Below are 12,193 nucleotides of genomic sequence, written 5' to 3'. Positions count from 1 at the left end.
ACTACATATATTTATTGAACTGAATGAAACACAAAAAAGACTCCAAATATGACGATGAGCTGTTTTGTAACTGAGTTGATTCCCTTCCTTTCTTCCTAACTAATTTCTCGATAGTATCCTAACCAATACAAATATATAAAGAGGGGGCCAATCAAAAGACCAGCAGTAATTATTCCTGAATTTTTTATTTCATTCGTTTACCTCCCACCAGAGCCATATAATAGAAGAGTTATGACATCTCCGTTCACTCCAATGGACCACTTTTTTACAGCAATGGCGGATCGTGGAGCCTCTCAATCGTTCCCCGGAAGTTAGCGCCAAGGCTGGCAGAGCTGTGGAGTTGCAGCATAATACACCGTTCGTGACGGACTTTTAAAGGTAAGAAGAAGTTTAAAGATTTATATTGCGGATATTATCAGTACATCTGATTCAAATTAACATGTGTATTAAAGGATGTCAGTGGATTATCCCTAAATTAGTAGATTTAGGGAACGTTTACAGATAACAGATTAAGCTAGGATACCGAAGCAAGTTAGCAACACACGTTGAACAGCCTTTTAATTGTAAATTCCGTTCTCTTAATGTCATTTTGTCCAACGTTGTTGAATTAGAGAAAAGGGGCTTCTAAACGGGATTGTATGCCTGGGTGGAGGGAGTTAAATATTAGATAAATATAACTTTGGTGCGTGTAAGAGTGAGTGTTTTTAGCAGAGCCATATTGTGTCCTTGTGATTATGTTGATTATTACCCGTCTGTATAATGTTGCAGCTCAGCTGATTTTGGATTGATGGCAAAGGGAGAGGGACTTAAGTGAGAGTGAAAACACAAGGTAAGTTTAATACTATTGTTTTATATAAGTAAGCATACTAAACATGTATTCTATCACTGTATTATATAAGTAATCTTGTTAGTAACCTACTGTATGGCAGGTGGAGGGGAAGTGATGTTACAGGTGGAGGAGCAAAACTGCAAGACTGCAAACTCACAAGACAGAGAAATCAAAGTTTGTTCTTCAGAGAAGAGGTTGATTTCACTCCAATTTTTTATTTCATATTTTCTAAAGATGTGGAAATGGCACAAAAAAAAACTTGAGAGCTGTAACCAAGACAACTGTAACAACATGAGTAGAGAGCCACCAAGGTTTTTCAAGTCCCTCTCTTACTCAATTTTTACCAGATGTGGGACATCGGGCATGAAATAAAGCTGCCTGTCTGGTGTTTCTGGATGTGGCACCGATGTTTTATTTTGGTCCACCCCAAAGGATTTCCACATGGCTCGGTTAGGGCTACCCATGTCGGTGGTGACATCAAGCACATGTAGCCCTATGGATGCTGCCCTCTGTATTATATCAATAATGATTGGCCTGTACTCTGCTCCATTGGTAGAATTGCCAGTGTAATGATATGCCACTACTTGCTTCCACCGTGTTGTGTTTCCAGCCAACATAAACACACAAGCATGTGTTGCCACCCCTGTGTGACCTGGGGCCTATACTACGAAGCTGGTTCAACCTAACCTGGATATGTTTGAGTTAGCCGGTTGGCCTAATCCAAAACATACGCGCTCTCGCTAAACTGTACTACGACGCTGGTTATCAAGTGGAACGCTCAAGCCAGCCGTTCACATGAAAGGGGTGGTATTTGGAGCATTCGACCAATCACAAACATGGAGAAGAGCACTGACAGCGCAGCGTCATACTTCCTGAATGAAAAGTGAACTTTAATACTAGTCAAATATGAAGAAGTTAAACTTTAAACATCCATGACTTAAACACTTTATCCAGGATCAAAGCCACAGAGCTGCACCTGCAAGGTGAATACAGCTGGCAAAAGAAAAAGTGTTTGAATGCGTACATTAACAGGTTTATGATATCACTGCCCCGTCTAAGACACGATCTGACTTTAATTACATTTGTCTTGAGTGTTTCGTCAACTTAATGTGTTGCTTAAAATAATACTTCTGCATACAGTATGTGACACTGTGAGTGTTGCACGGCCAGATACGGCTCAGCTGACTCAGATAAGGAGATATATGATACATTATGAAGTGATATGCCGCGGACTGTACTTAATGTACTCTGATCCGGTTACTTATGTTGTGGCCGATATGTAAGTAAGCTTTCTTAACGCTAATGTTATAATAGTCAGATTGCTCTGAAGATGGGAGGTGATATTCTATGAGGGGCCGTGTAGGCCAAAATTCAAACTCACCTCGCACACACACTACTGAAAACATCTGGCCTTGCACACACACTACTGAAATACTCTCACGTTCACTACTGAACACCTCACACACACACTACTGAACACATCTGGCCTTCCACACACACTACTGAAATCCTCTCACATTCACTACTGAACACCTCACACATACACTACTGAAAATTAAGCCTCACACACACACTACTGAAATCCTCTCAAATTCACTACTGAACACCTCACACACACACTACTGAAAACATCTGGCCTTGCACACACACTACTGAAATCCTCTCACATTCACTACTGAACACCTCACACACACACTACTGAAAACATCTGACCTTGCACACACACTACTGAAATCCTCTCACATTCACTACTGAACACCTCACACACACACACTACTGAAAATTAAACCTCACACACACACTACTGAAATCATCTCACGTTCACTACTGAACACCTCACACACACAATACTGAAAATTAACCTCACACACACACTCCTGAAAAATATTTTACTGAAAGGTTCTCAGTAGGGAATGTGCATGTGTTTCACCTATGTGTGTGTGAGGGGATTCTTGCTGTAACAGAAGTAATTCTAATGTAACGGATGTCATTCTAATGTAACGGAAGTCAGTGGTCTCTTTGCTAGCCCCGTTAGCTTCATTAGCTCCAGGCTGCTACTCTGAAGTGGTTGTTGTGTTGATGCCTGGTGGAGTATTCTTCATTGAAATATCGCACTTATCGTATGGCTCTGCGGTTCAAACAGACCGTCCAAGAATGCAGTTTATTCGGTAAGTGAAATTCAAGCACTTTATTTCTTACTTGTCTTTTTATTCAGCTAACAATCGAGACGAAGCTACATCTGTGCTAACGATGCTATCCGTAGCATACAAGTTAAAACATAATGGAGAAGTGTAACACATTGAGAAGGATTATACTGTAAAACATAAGGCTTCTGGGTGAGGTTGGTAACATAAGGTCATGCTTGTACATTAGTTAGTTTGCTAGTTAGGTAACTGTATGCATTGCTATTGTTAATTTCAAATAGCTATGCTCGACGATGCAGACAGCTAGCGTCACATTAGTGTTGAAGAGCAGAGTACTGCATGAGATTAACCTCACTATAAGATCTGTGTATCTGAAAAATATGAATCTCACATTTCCAGTTGGTTCCAGAAATAACGTTGACGTAGATATTGCAATATGGTTTGTTGAGCTGGAGTTGATTATTGAAGCTTACTGGTTAACGTTCATCATATTAAACGAACGAACCCAAACGTTGTTGTTTTTATTAATATTATTACCAATATTTACTTAGCATTTTATTATCATTACACTGGAGAAACCGACTTATTGTGGCAGCAGAACATGAACATGTAACTTAATGCCTGCATTTGAGGACGGAAAATAGCTCAGTCAATGCTTTAGGGACAAGGAAATGATTTGTTTAAATATTAGATATGACGTTATGTGTGCTTCTGTGACAATGAAGCTTATTCTATATATAAATTACATGTGTTGAAGATGTTTGTCTTTTACCCCTACGTGTGTGTTACAAATGAATGTGAATATGGCATAGGACAAATATTTAAATTGACTGTCTCATGAAAAACGATTCCAAAATAAAAAGGACCACAACTATACAATAATACACAATCCAACTGATAAGATACAGTAAGGGCTTTGATATCCAGCACTTTCTTTAAGGATAACAAAAAGATTATCACATGACATTTGCATGTAAAAAAGTCTGTGACCAACACATTGTTACTTTACATATATATCTGTTTGTTTAAAGTTTCCAGGTGATGCGGCAGACAGACCAGAGGATGCAGCAGACAGACCTATTCCTAACATCAGTGAACTTCAGCATGGACTCAAAGGTACAAGGAATCGAGAAACGTTCTGGTTTAAATAGATAAAGTAACAACTATAATCAGCTTTCACATTTCAATGTATTTAAGGCAATTATTATTTTACATTGTGAGAATTGCTACCATTTGTCTCTACATATTGTCTGTAAAAGACGTGGTAAAAGTGGTTCTTGCAGTGAGACAACCGAGCAGTTGAATATTATTTAATAAGATATTTTAATGTTGATTAACTGCAGACTGTTCATTCATAATCTGATTATCTTTGTAGTACAAAGTGATGAATAACACATTAACATTTAAAAAATACATTATTTCTACAGCCGCTAAATAAACAAACGTTTCATAAATAACACACTTGCTCTGCAATAACGTCATATGTTTCTTGTCATTTCTGTTAGGAAAGGACATACCTGAAGGACACAACTGCCTCACCGTTTTCTCAGAGGGGCAAGAAGAAAATGAAAAGCTGATTTCAGATTAAAGACCAATACAGGACATTCACTAAGAAACTACCCTTTTATTGTGAACACAAAGTAAAACAGGACCATCATTTGTTTGTGGCAGCTGAGCCCAGTATGGGCTCACAGATGCAGTTAGGGGGTTTCTTCATCAGGCCTGGTCCTCCTCCATCAGGCCACGTCCTCCTCCATCAGGCCACGTCCTCATCCCAGAGAAAGACCTCTCCACCTTCTCCAGCCAAACCCACAGACGGGACATCCGTCACGCTGAGGTTTCTCCCAAAGTCTCTGCACGCTGTCTCAATTGATCCACACTGTGAATATGAGGGGGAAATGTGTGTCATAAATGCTTTAGACAATAAGAAATATGAAGTTAACTGTAAGGAATGGCTCATTCTTTTTTAAATAGACAAAACTATTACTGTATTTCAATATCTCATGTCTGAAAGTTTAATTTAAAAGAAGAAGGGGCCCCAAAAATAAAGATTGGTATATCAATAAATGTAGTTGATTGTGTCTTTTTAATTGTTTAAAGTAGATAGAACTGGTACTTAAGAGTTTGAATACAGTCTGGTTGCGGAGGAGGCACACAGGTAAGAGCATATAGCTATCATCACATGTAACTAAGCTTGACTTGAATTTATTAAAAGTATAATTAAGTAACAGCAACAAATCAATAACAAATCGTGCAAAAATGTGAATCTTTGCTGGGTCCACTGTTGAATTTACCACATATTGTATGTTTTAGAAACCTTAAGGCATGTATAGATTTGTATGCAAGTAATATCCCAAAACTCAATAAATACCGTAGATTATTATTGAAAGTTATGCTGAATAGTTTCATGTTCACTTACCTTAAGCAACGTAAAACGTGCAGACCGGGGGGAATACAAATACTTGTATTTCTCTTTTTTGGTTTGCAAGGGTGTCACCTTCCGCGGAGCCCATTTTCTGTAGTATTATCCTAACCGAGAAAACAAGAGGGAACAACCCTTATTTAGGTTTTCTAAAAAGTGACAATATCAGCTTGCATTCATCCGACAAAAATACGACACAGGGTATTGTCTAATTGCTGGTTGTCTTGTGTTTTTATGGGATTTGGATAACGGATTTATTCTATAAAATATTTTTGAATGGTTTTCACTTAATACTGTTATAAAGTCGGCTGCGGACAGCCGGGCTGTAGTAAATAGTGCAGCAGATATACACAGCTAGCTCGCTAGTTAGCATTATTAACAGCTATTTATGTACATTTTCAAGTTCTGCTTGAAAGCAAGTTCCTGCAAACTGTTCAAACAAACGCTTCAACTTGTACCATTTATAATCTGTATGTTTGAATATGGATCTTAAATCGGCGTGACGTTGAAGCAGCTGCAGTGCCTTTAAGCATACCGTTAGCATTTTGCTTCTGGCAACTAGATTTATGATTTGAAAATTATAAAAGTAGGGTAGACATGTGGATATTATCAGTGGTGTAGTGGGCGCTGGACGCGGGGGTACGCCGTACCCCCACTTATTTGGAGCATGATCTTTTTTTCAATAGTCTAATACATATAAAATCATTGCCAGTGTTATCAGTTGCAAGTGTGTATTTGTTGTAATAATGACAACATAATACATTTCACAGTAATTATAATAAGAAATAAAAACGATTTCCTTAACAAATTATGATTCGTCATCAGGCTCGTGACCCCGCTGTGTCAGTGACACACCGGCCCCAGCCAGCTCGCCGCCCGCCGATTTTGCGGCAGCTCTTTCCCTCAAGAACGCTCACGAAAAAGCTCTATAATGGCAGGACATTTTTTTTTACTTGACTTCTTTTCTAAAAAGAATATCATTCACAAGAAGAAAGAGACTAGCAGCACCGAAGCTACAAGTGAAGCTGCTACGTGGATAATGCTAGCACTAATGTTAGCTGCGCTAGCAACGTTCCCCTGGCTAGCTCAAGCTCAGCTGTCCCAGAGGTATGGACGGAGGAGATGTGGCGGAGGAAACAAGAGGTGTGTGTGTGTGTGTGTGTGTGTGTGTGTGTGTGTGTGTGTGTGTGTGTGTGTGTGTGTGTGTGTGTGTGTGTGTGTGTGTGTGTGTGTGTGTGTGTGTGTGTGTGTGTGTGTGTGTGTGTGTGTGTGTGTGTGTGTGTGTGTGTGTGTGTGTGTGTGTGTGTGTGTGTGTGTGTGTGTGTGTGTGTGTGTGTGTGTGTGTGTAAGCACTGTCTGCTCATTTGCAATGTAGGCTAGGTCTAATCAGAATAAGTTCAAGTCCAGATTCAATGTGGTTTGCATAAATAGGCTATATTTTTCGTTTCGTTTATTTAATAAGTTAATTTCAGGACAACTTTGGGAATTGTGTTTGTTAAATTGTTTATGTAACTTTTGTGCCAGTGTGTCCATGGTTTTGAGTCTGTGTGTGTTGAGCACAGCGCCGTCTGCTTTTTGCAGTACAGTAACTAAAGTAGGACTAAGCATACCGGTAGTTTCTGTGGACCTGTCTGCCCGTTTTGTGAGTGCACTGCGCGCGTGCGCACTTGTGTGGCATTGTTTGGAGCTAATTAAAATAGCGTCCCCCCAGTAAAAAAATCTCCACTACACCACTGGATATTATCCGGCTGAACAAAACGTGACACGTCTCTTAAATGCGTCTCAACCACAGACCTTATTTCCAGCTAGTTTCAAACCATATTGCAATATCTACGTCAACGTTATTTCTGGAACCAACTGGAAATGTGAGATTCATATTTTTCAGATACACAGATCTTATAGTGAGGTTAATCTCATACAGTACTCTGCTCTTCAACACTAATGTGACGCTAGCTGTCTGCATCGTCGAGCATAGCTATTTTAAATTAACAATAACAATGCATACAGTTACCTAACTAGCAAACTAACTAATGTACAAGCATGACCTTATTTTACCAACCTCACTGAGAAGCCTTATGTTTTACAGTATAATCCTTCTTAATATGTTACATTTCTCCATTATGTTTTAACTTGTATGCTACGGATAGCATCGTTAGCACAGATGTAGCTTCGTCTCGCTTGTTAGCTGAATAAAAAGACAAGTAAGAAATAAAGTGCTTGAATTTCACTTACCGAATAAACTGCATTCATGGACGGTCTGTTTGAACCGCAGAGCCATACGATAAGTGCGATATTTCAATGAAGAATACTCCACCAGGCATCAACACAACAAACACGTCGGAGTAGCAGCCTGGAGCTAATGAAGCTAACGGGGCTAGCAAAGAGACCACTGACTTCCGTTACATTAGAATGACATCCGTTACATTAGAATGACTTCCGTTACAGCAAGAATCCCCTCACACACACATAGGTGAAACACATGCACATTCCCTACTGAGAACCTTTCAGTAAAATGTTTTTCAGGAGTGTGTGTGTGAGGTTAATTTTCAGTATTGTGTGTGTGAGGTGTTCAGTAGTGAACGTGAGATGATTTCAGTAGTGTGTGTGTGAGGTTTAATTTTCAGTAGTGTGTGTGTGTGAGGTGTTCAGTAGTGAATGTGAGAGGATTTCAGTAGTGTGTGTGCAAGGCCAGATGTTTTCAGTAGTGTGTGTGTGAGGTGTTCAGTAGTGAATGTGAGAGGATTTCAGTAGTGTGTGTGCAAGGCCAGATGTTTTCAGTAGTGTGTGTGTGAGGTGTTCAGTAGTGAATGTGAGAGGATTTCAGTAGTGTGTGTGCAAGGCCAGATGTTTTCAGTAGTGTGTGTGTGAGGTGTTCAGTAGTGAATGTGAGAGGATTTCAGTAGTGTGTGTGTGCAAGGCCAAATGTTTTCAGTAGTGTGTGTGTGAGGTGAGTTTGAATTTTGGCCTACACATCCCTTCATAATATTCTATTAATGTTCACGTTCACACAGTCGGTGATTTTTGCCGGCCGTCTTTCCTGCAACGGCAGCTTTTCTGTATTTCCTGTCTCCTGTAATATGACTTGATCGCTTTAAACTCCGCACACTGAGCTCTGATTGGTCAGCAGGCAGTGCTTTCACTGAGTTGATCTCTTAGCCTGCAACCTAACCTGGTCCCGACCAGGTTAGCCGCTAAGCATAAGTTACCATGGAGATCTAGCCTGTAATCATGTCTAACTCCACACTTGGTGTGATTGCCATTTCATCCAAGGTCAACACACACTCCCTTTCAAGGTCTGTCAATCAATCTGCCTTCAATTTTAGGAAATCAAAGACCTCTGTCAACACACCAGGCTCAAACACATTGCATCCTTCTTTGCAGTGTCCTTATTCCTGGAAGGGGAATCTTCAATTCCTGCAGAGTTTTGTAACCCATTGGCCCGCACCCAAAGCGAATTTTTAAAGCCTTCTTAATTGTGTCATTGCTCCATTTCATCCCTTTTGTGGTGAGTCTGCCTAATGCCTTAAGTTGGTCTTTTGAAAACGTTTTCTTATATTTCTTGTCCCTAATTTTCATTGTTGTCTTGAGAGCTGCATTTTCCTTCCTGATTTTTCTTAGTGCAGCCTTTGCTTTTTTGGTGATTCCTTCTTGGCTCTTTAATTTTCTCTTTAATTGTTTTAATAGATCTGTTTGACTGGCTGCTGGTTCCCTCGTATGCTGACTGGCTGCTGGTTCCCTTGTATGCTGACTGGCTGCTGGTTCCCTCGTATGCTGACTGGCTGCTGGCTGAGTGGGTGGTGTCCGCCCTCCCTGTCTCTCCTCACTAGCCATGTCCTCTCTTTCTTCACCCTCACTTTCCTTTCTCTCAGTCTCCTCATCCCTTCTTCCCTCAATCTTTTAGACTAATGTAAGTAGAAGACATGGCACTGTAAATGTTCGAACATTTAAAATATTATACCACTTAAAAATAAGAAATATTACTTTTGTTGCTAAGAGTTCATACTTATTATACCTGTGTCACCTTTCACACTATAGCTGTGATCATGAGCTATGGGCTTTGTAGATACAGGTCCCGGGGTGAATCGTGGTGCAGGGGCCCTTCTTTTTTTGACCACAGGGCGATGCACGAAGATGGTGGGTATAGCCTCTGCTCTCAGCCTAGTATTGCCCTTTTTTGTCTTGACAAACTGGCCTGCATCAAAATGTGCCTGCGGAGTGACTTGAGGTTACTTCACACACAGAACAACTGTGTCTGAATCTTGTCTGCCCACATACATATTCCATAGTGGTTGAATACACAGTATTAGGAAACGCTTTATACTTACTGGACATGTTATACTCATTACATACTGTATATAAAATATGACCAAGAATGTGAGACAACTTTATAGAAATTCATATCACATCTGTTACTGATGCCATTTGTCATACTTTGTTAAACTCACAAATAATAAAGTTCCATCACTTCAGTTGGGAACAGAGACCACACCTTATCTCCCCAAGGCATTTCCCATCCAATAGGTGTGCTATATAGGTGTGTATAACCCTTTCTCCTGTCTGTTACTCCCTCTTTCAGCACAAGAACCAGAGGGGGATTCAATGGAGCCTGAATACCTGCACTGAGACCCTCACCCTGCACCATGAGTCTCAACTCTGTGTTTTTCAAGCCTTTCCCTGTTTTTTTGTATTAAACAAAACATTAAGCTTTCCCAATGGTGTGGTTTTCGTTTTGTGAAAAAGTGCAAATGCAATGTTTGTATATAATTACATCACATATTTTTTTGCTGTTGGTCGTGAAATTGCTCCTGCTGACTTGAGCCAGCCATTTTTTCCTCCGCTCTGTGTCAGTGGGGAAGCCGTACATTCGTATTCCTTTCTCGGAGCGATTTGAGCATCCCCAGGAAGCACAGCAAACCATGGTGGCGACTAGGAGGCAGCAAAGCAAACCAGGACAACACGGAGGAAAATGCACCGACAAACTGCATGATATGCTATTCAATGTTTATTGAATTCCATGTATTTGCAATGGATGTTCCTAAAACAACACATTTAACATCATCATCATGCTGCTGCTAACATTATCACTTAATATTAGCAAATTCTATTTTATTTTTTAAAACATATTGATGTAAATACATACACATATCGATTTGTTGTATAAATATTGCAAATCAAAACCTTTATTCACTAATAATTACCAAAAATTGTAGTTCTATCTCCTGTTATCAATGCATTCACATTGCCCGCCATGAACTTCCGGGGAACGATCCTCGTCTACATGAACCACGTGACGATAACTGTTTTTGGACTTCCGTTGTCGTAACTCTTCTATTATATGGCTCTGCCTCCCACCATCACTTCATGGTAACACGTGAGTTCCTTTCTCAGTAGACCAGCACTCTGATGTAATGTAGTTTATTCACGCCAGCACACTGGCTCCAAAGCAGGAAATTAAAATCTTTTAATTTCCCATATTAAATTTCACACATTCAACCTTGAAGTTAATTAAAAACATAGACACGGGTATCCCACACGCTGCAGGTGAAGCACTGTGAGGGGATACAGTAAGGCTACCTGACACATGCACAAACCCACTCATACTGTAGGTTCGATATAGGGGACCAACTGGCAGCATGCTGTCGCTTTAGACGGGTAATAATAATAATTTCAACCATGGGCGTCATCGAAGAAATAGATTTAAAAGGTATAAGCCTTTACTTGGAAAGAGTAAAGTAAAAAAGTGCTGCTCTCACAGGAGAATTGTTTCAGAGGCTGTAACATCTTTGTTGCCCATGAGTTCTAAAAGTGGCTTTAGACCTAAAATCAATAAATAATTTGGCTTTGTTTTATCAAGGATTGTTGGTACGAATCGCTTATAAGTGAGCACACATTCTGTCCCTTTTGATATAGGATATTGAATCATTATGATCATTTTCAAGATATTACGAATTTAAAGACTCAACGCAGTGATAAAAAATCATCTCAATCATATTAACTCAATATTTTTTGAGTATTGATAGGAATATATATGAAAAATCGATAATTGGGGGATAGGCCTGTAAGGATATGCCAACACATTTCTACTTTGGTGTGTTTGTTTCCAAGATGTCGTCCTATTTTTTGAGTAATTATTGATATCTGGGATTCACTTATATTTGTATCACTTTTTCTCTTGAGCTCTTTGAGGAATATGAAAAGCATATATATATTATTCTATTATGAAAAAAAGATTATTAAATGATCATAATGATCGGATTACAACATTAGTGGGCTAAAGATATACTATTAGTCAACTGATCACAATTACTTATTGCATGCATTCAGCTTCTGTGAAGAAAATAGAAATAAATAACAACGCTACTGAGACAGACACCTGCTTCAAGAATCATTTTCAAGGAGCATACCAGTTTAAAATGACACCCGCCGATGAAAGTTAGTACAGTATTCGTAAACAAAATAGATACATATACAGAATCGCAATATGTTAGCAATAGGCATTTACCTCCATGTGAAAACACAGTACTGTGGCAATCTCAAAAGACTAGCGACAATTTAGCACCATCAAACTAGCAGCGAAATTATTCTTACTGATTTCCATACCCTTAATGGTTGATACAGTACCTTATTCCATTCCTCAACTTGACACAATGACCATAACTGGTACATTATGTTAAGTAATTACCACACTCTGCAGGGGTTAACACATTAGTGTGAAGCCAGGGAGCTGCCGCTACATTTGAGTCTCTATTTCATGGTGTTAACCTGTGGACCTCTGTAAGCTGTGGGTAATGTGCAGCT

General features: G+C 39.5%; 2 long non-coding RNA genes across 2 annotated transcripts; one reads left to right on the top strand and one right to left on the bottom strand.

Moving 5' to 3' along the window:
- The first annotated feature begins 2,865 nt into the window (after nucleotides 1-2,865).
- Nucleotides 2,866-4,567, top strand: LOC139434096 (uncharacterized). The gene is made up of 3 exons (XR_011643518.1): nucleotides 2,866-2,997; nucleotides 4,005-4,089; nucleotides 4,479-4,567. It is a non-coding gene; the product is annotated as an uncharacterized lncRNA (long non-coding RNA).
- A 197-nt stretch (nucleotides 4,568-4,764) lies between these two features.
- On the bottom strand, nucleotides 4,765-7,939 carry LOC117449027 (uncharacterized). Its single transcript, XR_004552438.2, has 3 exons — nucleotides 7,628-7,939; nucleotides 5,393-5,502; nucleotides 4,765-4,852 (listed from the first exon to the last, which is right to left on the bottom strand). It is a non-coding gene; the product is annotated as an uncharacterized lncRNA (long non-coding RNA).
- Nucleotides 7,940-12,193: the final 4,254 nt, after the last annotated feature.

This window comes from Pseudochaenichthys georgianus, chromosome 7 (genome assembly GCF_902827115.2).
Source record: "Pseudochaenichthys georgianus chromosome 7, fPseGeo1.2, whole genome shotgun sequence".
NCBI lineage: Eukaryota > Metazoa > Chordata > Actinopteri > Perciformes > Channichthyidae > Pseudochaenichthys > Pseudochaenichthys georgianus.
Note: the sequence above shows the minus strand (reverse complement) of the source record. Positions and strands in the feature narration are given on the sequence as shown.